Source organism: Pleurodeles waltl, chromosome 10, assembly GCF_031143425.1.
Source record: "Pleurodeles waltl isolate 20211129_DDA chromosome 10, aPleWal1.hap1.20221129, whole genome shotgun sequence".
NCBI lineage: Eukaryota > Metazoa > Chordata > Amphibia > Caudata > Salamandridae > Pleurodeles > Pleurodeles waltl.
The window spans coordinates 745,060,954-745,073,170 of NC_090449.1; positions in this window are offsets into that span (position 1 = coordinate 745,060,954).

The window sequence follows — 12,217 nt, forward strand, 5'->3', positions numbered from 1 at the left end:
GAGACATCATCTATATATTTCTTTCCACAACCCCTTCCAACACAGAGGACTTATTGAGCAGATCTGAAACCTCCATAAAGATGTCTTCCAAGAGGTATAGATAGTTGAACACAGGTAGAATATATGGGAAGTTTAGAGAAACAACAGGGAGTGAGTTCAGCAGTTAGTGATCCATGAACTAGAGGAAGGAACTCTTGTTAGAAGTCACATCTTCCTTGTTTTAAAAGGTTCAGCAACTACACAGGGAGAAGATAGGATAACGTCTTGACAAGACTGTCTTCCTTTGATCCCACCAATCTTTCTTGTGGATACAGGCAGTCATGAGTAAAAAGGTAGGGCATACGGAGTTGGGTCCAATTTGTCTCTGCAAAGCTACAGTGCAGCTCTCAAGGTAAGAACCGCATTGTTCAAACTGGACAATAGGGAAGCATTGTGATCTAATATTAAAATTAAATAATGTTATCTTGGCTTAGGAAACGGCTACAAAGTTAATTCTTATACTTTTTAAAGTATTTATTACTAGCCCACTTCATTGGTAAAGTCAGATTTGTACTACATGCCTTCCAAAGGTTTTTTTTTCAGTCACCCTTTGCCTACCTAATGCCTCCAAAAGCCCATTTTCATCATTTTCCAGCTTTCACCCAAGAGCTGAATTGCCCCCTTGGATAAGGTGCGATCTTGTTCCCAGAGATGAGATGTGTTTTGTTCCTCTGACAGAATGAGCATCTGAATTGGGCTAAGGAACTTAATTAACTTCAAAGAGCTCTACCCTGTCACAGGCAGATGTACCTAACACCTAGGCATGTCATAAGGCCAGAGAGGCTAGACTTTCTTTCACTTGTAAGCAGGACAAACAAGTAGACTCTAATGGTTAGTTGGCTGACCTCCTTTTAAGCAACACCAACACAACCAGCTGCAAGAATTCCCATTTCCTAAAAAGCCCAACTGACCAGCTCAAACTCGATCTGCCCTGGACCCTGTCGCTAGCTTCTGCTGGACTGAGTCTTGTCCATCAAGTGCTGTTCCTGAGATCCTGGGACCATTGCCTATGTGAAAATGTACTCCTCCTAACAGCCTGAGAAACCTGGGAGTTAGAGACTTTTTGGCTCCAATGACCTCCAGAGGACAGGGAAAACCTGGCAAATCAGTCTGAATAAGGTGAGCTGCGGCTACGCCAAAGATGCAGAGAGCTCCTGCTCATAGTTTTTCTGCACCAGCAAATCCATTTAAGGGGGATGCCACTGAGAGGTGTCCAACCTATTCAGCTACAGCTTTCAGCCTTGCTCCATTGGAGAAATCTGAACTCTAAAAAACACTAAATCTGAAGGTAGAAATCTTCACCAGGCAAAGGCACAAAAAGTATCTGGCTGGTGAGGGACCATTCTTGGGCACTAATTTTGAATTTCTCCCACTTTGAGCTTTCCTGACAAAAATCAGATGCTTTGCTGGGACCCTAATCAATGGCTATCCTGCCTCATGGAACCCTTCTTGGGCATAGTCTGCTGCCTTGTCCCTCTGCAAATTATAGACTTCCATTTCAGAAACTAAGGGCCTGATTTAGAGTTTGGTGGATGGGTGACTCCATCACAAATGTGACAGATATCCCGTACATCATATTACGATTCCATAAGATATAATGGGACCGTAATACAGCAGACGGGATATCTGTCACGTTTGTGACAGAGTAACCCCATCCATCAAAGTCTAAAACAGGAACTAAGTCAGAAGGTAAAACTTCTGAGGGGGACGAACCTGGTTTCTGTATGCGACCACAGCTCCATCAAAGTCAGCCTTAAATTGCACCTAGGTAACTAGACAACAGCAGTTAGCGCTTAACTCCTTTTGGACTATTTTCATGTAAAACATTTTAAATTCCTATAACAGGGACCACTTATGGGAATTTTTATTGTTTTGGTGTAACTGAGTTCATTACATTATTCTCCATATTTTTATAAATTGGAGTGGGCTTTTTATTGTGGTGCATTGTTGACTTTTCAACTATTTTGGTACATCTAAATGCTTTTCGTATTTGTTTTTAAGCTAAGCCAGTGTGCTTTCTGCCATACCTACCAGGGTTTGAGTTTAGGTTTAAATTACTGACACCTTTACTGGATCTAACAAGAATAGTGACATTACTACTTGTTGTGGACTACCATCCACTCCCTCTAATAATCCACCTTCCCACCCATGAGCAACAGGATATACAAAACTTCACCAGGAAAACCCAATGCAGCTGAAATCCCAAAATGTGAATTGGGTGGAGGAGACGCGGATCAAACAGGGCAATTCTTCTACGATAAAGGCGTTAAAGTAGAAAGTTTGCTGGCAAGGAAAATATTTTTAAAAAGAGCAAAAACACACATCAATAACTGAATAGCAATGGTTCCTGGACAACAAAGGAAAAGGAAAAACAAGAGGCCTTCAGGGACTTTATTCAATCATAATATTGCAAAAGAGATGAGTGCCTATTGGGTATAAATAGCCACTTAGAAAGCTGTGCCTGGGTGCGCCTCGACACCCCTGTAGATATTTCAGAGCTAAGGCAAGTGCTGAACTCCACACTACTAGGGAAAATTCTAGGTCCTGATGGCTTCCCCTTGGTGTTTTACAAGCTATTCCTTGTCCTGTTGGAAGACCACATGCTTACACTGTTTAACTTACTGATGAAAGCAGAGGCCTAACTCTTACCATGAACATTGCAGAAATTGGGCTAATTTTCAGTAGGGTCAAAGACCCCAAGTGATGCATATCTTATAGGCCCATCGCACGCCTGAACACAGGTATAAAGGTCCACACGAAAATCCTGGCAATGCACTTGAAACTCCTTCTACCTATTCTGATTGGCCCCGATTGAGTCAGGTTCATCCATAGCAGGCAGAGAGCAAATAATGTACGGAGACTAGCCCACTCATTTGGACAGGCCCACAGGAAAAATATCGCAGATATCATCCTTTCACTCAGTTCTAAAAAAGGCATTCGACTTGGTCCGCTGGGTCTTCCTGGAAGTGCTGATGAACAAGTTTAAGCTGGGACCAAAGATGAGGGGCTGGATCACAGATGACATAAAGTTCTCACAGGATCAGCTAGGATTAAAGGTCATCACTCCTGATCCTTTCCACTATTCAAAGAAGCTAAATGTTGCGTATTATGCTTGTGGTTGGGTTGTCAATTACATGCTTGGCATTTTAATTATGCATAATAGAATGGAATTAGGCAGGGGGTCTGGAATGTAGGAGCTAGGGGAGGTAGTCAGTTGGAAGACGAGGGGGGAAACGTTGAATCTCTAAGTGTGTAGCCAATGTCAGGGTTTGAGGTAAGAAATATCGGAGGAGAAATGATGTCACTGTGTGTGGTTTGTAACACAACCACCAGATTCGCCCAAGTACTCAGCTCTTCAATGTTATGTAGAAGCTGTAATAGAGCTTTCTTTTTGTGCAGTGCTGGAGCACTTTCATCCTTCGTAAGAATCAATGCTCATCAAGGTCAATGGAGCTTTGCACCCACCATAGGATGTGGTAGAACCATTAACAGATTTTCAATACAAACCAATTAATTTACACAGTATGACCAATGTGGCCAAAAAAAGGAAAACTCCAATCAGGAATAAAATTAAAGGGTTTTGTTACAAACTTAAGCCATGTAGAAAACTTTTAAGGCAAAATTATAACAATACAGGATCACTAAGGATTGCCCAAGGTGACAAAATAAGTTCAGAAGAACTAACATAAATAAAACCAAACATTCAATAAGAAAATTACAAAATATTAACAAGATTATCTGAGATACTGAAATTAAGTGTTGTTCAGGCCTGGCAAGCATCAAGTCAATTTTAAAGACAGCAGAGATGTACTTTAGCTGGGCACGAGGTAACCATACAGTCGCCAAATCGGGAAAGATCAGGTGTGGGGCGGAACACATGCAGGCAAAAGACAAAAAGAACAAAAAGGGTAAAAAGAATTTGGAAAAAGGTAATCTCGGGCAACAAGCTGCTAACTAATGTGGGCATAAGATAGATAAAAAAGGAAAGTATCAGCGTATCAGAAGTTCAATCAAGAGTCTTCTGTAGGGGTTAAGAAAAAATCTCTAAGTCTCAGAGGGGCATTTTAAAGGGCTCAAGCAGAGAGGAATATACCTCTCCAAGGGGCTCAGCATATGGGGTTCTTCATCTGCAAGGGTTTTGGAAAGTCTGAAGATCTGACTACTTCTAATTCAAGTCTTACTGATCATCGACATATCTAAGTACATACGAAAGTCTGATTCGCTCTGAGAGACAGCCCATATTATGTTGAAGGGGCATCATCCAATAACAACTGATCACACAACTCCAAGCTGCAACCTCGGCATATCTTCCCAGGTCTGTCATGGGAACCTTACCCATCCAATTAGCTCAGTCGAGTTTGGAACAATTGTATATAATGTCAGTACACAGTTCAGGATGCTCTACATTCAATGACATCATTTCACTTCTCTTTCTGTCTCAAGCAATAATGGTCTATTACCAAAGCTAGTCTTCACATGGGAATGAAGTCTGAAAGAAAGTCCATGTTTAAAAAAATGAATCAACATTCTCTGCACACGAAAAACAGGGCCAACCAGCCCTCACATAGGCTAAAGCAAATGAATAATACAGCAAATTAATACATCAAATAAAACAGATTTTATTATGCCAATTATTAATTCTTCAGTGATAATTCTTCATTAATATTCATGTTACAGTAACTTTAACCCCTTCGCTGCCAGGCCTTTTCGCCCTCAGGTGCCAGGCCTTTTTTGGCTATTTGGGGCAGGGCGCACTTAGGCCCTCATAACTTTTCGTCCACATAAGCTACCCACGCCAAATTTGCATCCTTTTTTCCAACATCCTAGGGATTCTAGAGGTACCCAGACTTTGTGGGTTCCCCTGAGGGAGACCAAAAAATTAGGCAAAATACAGTGAAAATTTCTTTTTTTTTTTTTAAATGGAAAAAAGGGCTGCAGAAGAAGGCTTGAGGTTTTTTCCCTGAAATTGGCATCAACAAAGGGTTTGCAGTGCTAAAATCACCAGCTTCACAGCTTTCAGGAACAGGCAGACTTGACTCAGAAAACCCAATTTTTCAACACAATTTTGGCATTTTACTGGGACATACCCCATATTTACGATTTTTTGTGCTTTCAGCCTCCTTCCAGTCAGTGACAGAAATGTGTGTGAAACCAATGCTGGATCCCAGAAACCTAAACGTTTCTGAAAGGTAGACACAATTCTGAATTCAGCAATGGGTAATTTGTGTAGATCCTACAAGGGTTTCCTACAGAAAATAACAACTGAAATAAAAAAATATTGAGATTGAGATAAAAAAACAGCCATTTTTCTCTACGTTTTACTCTGTAACTTTTATCTGCAATGTCAGATTTTTGAAAGCAATATACTGTTACGTCTGCTGGACTCTTCTGGTTGCGGGGATATATAGGGCTTGTAGGTTCATCAAGAACCCTAGGTACCCAGAGCCAATAAATGAGCTGCACCTTGCAGTGGGTTTTCATTCTATACCGGGTATACAGCAATTCATTTGCTGAAATATAAGAAGTCAAAAATAGGTATCAAGAAAACCTTTGTATTTCCAAAATGGGCACAAGATAAGGTGTTAAGGAGCAGTGGTTATTTGCACATCTCTGAATCCTGGGGTGCCCATACTAGCATGTGAATTACAAGGCATTTCTCAAATAGACGTCTTTTTTACACACTGTCTTTTATTTGGAAGGAAAAAATGTAGAGAAAGACAAGGGGCAATAACACTTGTTATGGTACTCTATGTTCCCCTAAGTCTCCCGATAAAAATGGTACCTCACTTGTGTGGGTAGGCCTAGTGCCCGCGACAGGAAATGCTCCAAAACACAACGTGGACACATCACATTTTCTCAAAGAAAACAGAGGTGTTTTTTGCAAAGTGCCTACCTGTGGATTTTGGCCTCTACCTCAGCCGCCACCTAGGGAAACCTACCAAACCTGTGCATTTTTGAAAACTAGAGACCTAGGGGAATCCAAGACGGGGTGACTTGTGGGGCTCTCATCAGGTTCTAATACCCAGAATCCTTTGCAAACCTCAAAATGTGGCTAACAAAACACTTTTTCCTCACATTTCGGTGACAGAAAGTTCTGGAATCTGAGAGGAGCCACAATTTCCTTCCACCCAGCGTTCCCCCAAGTCTCCCGATAAAAATGGTACCTCACTTGTGGGGGTAGGCCTAGCGCCCGTGACAGGAAAAGCCCCAAAACACAACATGGACACATCACATTTTCACCAAGAAAACAGAGGTGTTTTTTGCAAAGTGCCTACCTGTGGATTTTGGCCTCTAGCTCAGCCGCCACCTAGGGAAACCTACCAAACCTGTGCATTTTTTAAAACTAGAGACCTGGGGGAATCCAAGACAGGAGGACTTGTGGGGCTCTCACCAGGTTCTGTTACCCAGAATCCTTTGCAAACCTCAAAATGTGGCTAAAAAAACACTTTTTCCTCACATTTCGGTGACAGAAAGTTCTGGAATCTGAGAGGAGCCACAAATTTCCTTCCACCCAGCGTTCCCCCAAGTCTCCCGATAATAATGGTACCTCACTTGTGTGGGTGGGCCAAGTGTTTGTGACAGGGAAGAGCCAAAAACACATCAAAATTGAAGGGGAACCAAAGTGGGTCCAAAAGGGCAGTTTGAAAAAAAGATTTTTAGGCTGACAAGTGCAGCAGAAATTTTATCGGTATAGATGAGACAATGCTGGGTGGTAGGAATTTTGTGGATTCCTGCAGATTCCGGAAGGTTCCATCACAAAAATGTGGGAAAAATGTGTGCTTTCCAGCCAGGTTGCAGGTTTGCAGGGCATTGTGGGTAAGGAAATGGTGTGGGGTGCATGTGAAGCACACCACCCTGGAATCAACTAGATGTTCAGTTTTCAGATGTGTCTAGGTCTGGTGGATTTTTCTAAATGGCAGCTTCCCAAAGTTAAAAAAAAGTGCAGCCCTCACCATTCCAAGTGGGACGATTTTGAGAGTTACCAAGCTCTCATGGCCCAAATGTATAACAAAAAACAAAAATAATCAAATGTCCTCTTGCTTGCCATGGGATAAGATGTTTTAGTGTGCGGGGGAGAGCTGAATGACTGTTAGCCCCTTCAATTCTGGTGGGGGCATAACCAGGCCCATACTCGTTGGTAGCTACCACCCCACTATTTTCTTTTATTGTTTTTAATCCCTGGCATCTAGTAGACTTTCTGACCCCCCGGGGTGTGGATCGGGGTTAATTACCCAATCTGCCCACTGGTGGGCAGAACAACTTTGGCCCCATTTATTTGGGGTGGGGGTATGGCCATACCCCCAACCTCTTATTTTGAAAAAAAAATCTTCCCTGGTCTCTGGTGGGCTTTCTGCCCCCCTTGGGGGCAGATGGGCCTTCCAAAAATAGGCCAATCTGCCCCCAAGCGGGGCAGTTATGGCCAACAGTAATGTGCCCCCATGGGGAGCGACTCTTGCCCAAGGGGCTGCTCCCCCAAAGCAAAACACACACCGGGGGGGGGCAGAAATGGCCTAACAATGATCCCTCCCCGCCCCCCCCCCCCGGGAGCGACCCTTGCCCAAGGGGTCGCTCCGCAAACATAAAAAAATAAAAATAAACAAAAAAACAATTATCCCAGGTGTCTAATGGTTTTCTGCCCCCCCGGGGGCAGATCGGCCTAAAAGTCATTTGCCCCCCTGGGGAGTGGCCCCTGCCCAAGGGCGCACTCCCCTTATGCGCAAGTAAAAAAAAAAAAATCCCTGGTGTCTAGTGGTTTCTGCCCCCCCCAGGGGCAGATCGCAAGGCCGGAAATGGCCTAATAATGATTTGCCCCCTCCGCCCCCCCGGGAGCGACCCTTGCCCAAGGGGTCGCTCCCCAAACATAAAAAAAAACAATAAATAACATTTTCCCTGGTGTCTAGTGGATTTCAAATAGCCAAGAAATAAATTGCCCCCGAGGTGCGGCCCTTGCCCAAGGAGCCGCTCCCCTTATTGGAAATAAAAAAAAAAAAAAAATACCCGGTGTCTAGTGGCATTTCTGCTGCCCGATCGCATCCCGATCGGGCAGCAGAAATGCTCAGAGAGACATGAAAGGAGAGGAAAGGCCTTTTCTCTCCTTTCATGCCTCTCCGCCCCCTCCACGTGATCGGAGGAGAAATGCTTTTGCATTTCTCCTTTGATTGGCGCTGGAAGCTCTGGGGGGAAGGCCTCTGATGAGGTCAGCATGCGAAAGTGCGCTGACGTCATCAGACGCCACTGGGGGTCACGGGGGTGCGGAGTGGAAGGGGAAGCGATTCCCCTTCAATCTCTACCCAGGGGAGGGGGTGCTCGGCCATCGGGGGCCCATAGCCGGACGAGGTGGTCTTGTCCAGGGCACAGAAGGAGTTAAATGAAATAACTCCATCAATACATTGCAGTGAGTACAACGTGAAAATACATTTCTCTATTTTTGCACACGTATTTAAATCAGTAATCATTGGAAATTCAATATCTTTTCAATACATTATATTAGTCAAGAGTCTAAGTTACATCATAATATCAGTTTGATCCTTCAAACATTTAGTTTAGTCTTGATACCACAAGGGTGTCTAATATTAGTCTAAACACATGCACATTTAAGTTGACTTCTTCAGTGCAACTTCTAAACTCAAACCATTAGTACTTTGATTGACATAATACATAATCTGTCACACATAGATGACTTCTGTGATGTGAGAGACAACACTAAAGACTACATCAGCAGTAAACTAAAAAAAGTGTTTTCGTTGCAGCGCGTACGTGATATTGGCATTTGTTCATAAACTACTTTACATAGGTTTCCGAGTGCTTTTAAAGTATTGGTATCCTGGCGCTTTTCAAGTACTGTATTTACATGCAGTGTATTTTTTAAAATGGGAACAACGTCATTAGAATTTTAAAATTTACCATTCTTTGGCTGAATATCGCATGTGCGGCACATACACACAGCTCGTGTATACTTCAATCTGCTTGAGCGGTGGTTATGGCACGCTCCTTGTGAGGTCTTCAATAAAAAGGGAAAAAGAAGCAGGGCTTACGTACAGGAGCATATGTAGGAGCAGTCATTTTAGATAAGGATAGACTTTGTCGGCTTCGTGTGTGCAGTGATACGCATGCTAGTTATTGTATGCAACGCAATAAGAATAGAATTCAGAGGTCATTATGAACCTGACGGTCTTCTTACCGCCAGGGTAAATGTGGCAGTCCTACCGCCAACAGGCTGGCGGTGCAGACCGCCACATTATGAGTGTGGTGAATTTGCCGCTGCTAACCCGCCACATCTCCACTCACAACGCCATGGCAGTCAGAACCGCCGGGCCAGAGATGATCATCTCCGACCTGGTGGTCCACAGAAGACAGCCGGCAGTATTAGCTGCCAGCCTTCCGACATGGTTTCCGCCGCAGTAGCACCACCACGAAATCCATGGTGGAAGAGTTACCGGTGACAGGGAATTCCTTTCCTGTCACCGGTAGACTGCTCCACTACACTCCCCAAGAAGCACTACACCCCCCTCCCCCTTCAGCCACATTGCCCCCCTCCCCCACCCCTGCACCCCTTTCAGCCACATCATCCCCTTCCCCCATCTCCCCGGCATGCATGCACACAGACACCCACATGCACCACGCATACACCCATTCACCTACACTCACAAAACACGCATCCACTCACACGCATCCATGCACACATTCCCACCATCCATACACGCACTCACAACTCCATTCATACACGCATTCATGCACGCATTTACAACATCCATACATGCACTCACAACTCCATTCATACACGCATTCATGCACGCATACTCACACCCATCCAAACTTGCATACTCACACGCATACACACTGACATGCAGATGCACTCACCTCAACATTCAGACATGCATACAACCACATGCACACACGCAACACGCACACACAACACCCCCACCCTCCCTTGTCAAACAATCATCTTACCTGTTCCAGGGAGAAGGTCGTCCAGCAGGGAACGGGATGGGGCGCTTCCACCATAGGCAAGTGTCCCGCCAGCAGGACACCGCCAGGCCATATTATGACCCATAATATGGCGGGCGGTGTCCTATTGGAGTGGCGGGCCGGTTGTGGAACCGCCAGAGCGCCTCCGCCAGCTAGCTCAACTGCTGATGGATTTCCGCCCAAGGTGTGGCAGAAATCCAGCAGTATCTATGATATTGCGGTCTCCTGGCGCCCGTGGCTTTGGGGGTCTTGCAAAAAGACCACCAAAGTCATAATGAGGGCCTTTATCTGCTTCATGTGCGCGGTGATTCACACACCAGTTATTGTATGCAATGCGTGTTACTGGATTAATATTACCATGACATGCACACCAGTTATTTGTAGGCAACGCTTGTTACTGCAATATAACACAGTGACATGCACACCAGTTAAAAAATGTAAACAAGTTATTTATATTCGGTGCAGCTCACTGGCAAAGTGTTACAGGAATAATAATACGTGATGTGCACACCAGCCAAAAAAATCAAAATAAAAAAAGCACACACCAATCATTTATATTCAGTGCGTGTTACTGACATGCACACCAGTAATTTCCACATTGGGTTGTATTATTAAATTAGTGCTGGTGAAATCCACACCAAAGAATCAAGGTGTGTTACAACCCATTGCATAGTGACACGCTCACAAGTACCTTTACATGTGTGGCTTGCACACCAGAATGTGTAATTGCATGAACTTATCGAGGGGTGTTTCAAGGTGATTTATTTAGCATTTTACTTATGTATTTGTGCAGCGTAGACTTACTTCAAGCCTTTCAAATATCATTCTGGAGTTGTAGATATGAACAATTTATAGGATTTTTTTGTTTGTTCTCCATTTAATAATTTGTTGGGTGAAGTCACGGCTGCAATGAACTTACCTTCCCCTCAACCACTTATGTTAACTGAAGGTGAACCTACAATAAAATGGGAAGAATGGAGAGAATGTTTTGTGAACTAAATTACCAAATTCGATGGTGAAGACCTTTTGCCGGAAAGGTAAAATAGTATTTTGTTACACTATCTAGGTCCAGTATGATTAAAGTTATATAATGAACGAGAAAAAAAAAACTGTCTGAGGATGAAGGGATGTGTTTAAGCAGGCACTATCAGACCTTGATGCATATTTTTCACTTACAGTGTGCCAATGGATTGATCATTACAATTTTTATCAAAGGAAACAAAGAATTATGAAAAAATTTAAGATTACGTTGCTGCACTGAGGAAATTAGCACTTTCTTGTAGATTTGGGAGTTTATAGGATGAATTCAGAAGTCAGAGAATTCAGAAGTCAGAGCCCAATCCCACTTTGCAGGCTAGATTATGGGTTTATGGGGAATCAATTTTACAAGAGGTTGTGGCTGTAATTAGCAAAGCAGAACTCACTTTGAGATGTGCCAAGGCTGTTAATACAGCAAACAAGAAAGATGAGGGAGAGAATGTATTGAAAACAGTAAAGAAAAGAACTAACCGGAAAATTGAAAAGGAATGTAACAAGAAAAGAGGTGATTATGACAGAAAACAGAAGCAAAACCAAGGCTGTAGTGTAAGAATGGGAGAGCTTAAAAAAATAAATGTTATTGTTGTGGCAGCCCCAATCACTTGGTATATGGCAAAAATGCTGGGTGGGTGAAAATGCTCAAAGTCTGGAATTATAAGACATTATGCAAGGGTTTACTGTAAAAACTAACGTGATAGAGTGTGTCGAATAAGAATGTGAATGGAGTGAAGAGTTCTCTGATTTAGATAAAGAAAATTCCCAAATGCTGTAAGAACAAGACAAAGTAATGGAGGTTAGTGGTCACAACAGGTAGAAACCTTTGTGTGACATGATTGTCAGGGGAGTTCATGTTGAAAAACAGATATAAGGCCCTAAATCTTTATAGGGGAAAACATTAATCTCTTTGGGTTTTGCAAATTGCTGTTTGAATTCAAAGGCAGGTAAGCAGACTGTAAAATGTATGTTGCTGAAAATGGTCCGTCAGTGGCACTAAGGAGAGTTAGGAATAATACTAGATCCCAATAGTTCTGATTCTGTGCTAATTGATAAATACATCAAACAGAACGAAGATACATTTGGAAAGGAATATCTAACTGTATATTTTAAGGTAAAATAGGGGAATCGAAAGGATTTGTCCATAGAATTGTCTTAAAAAAGGATGCATGCCTGA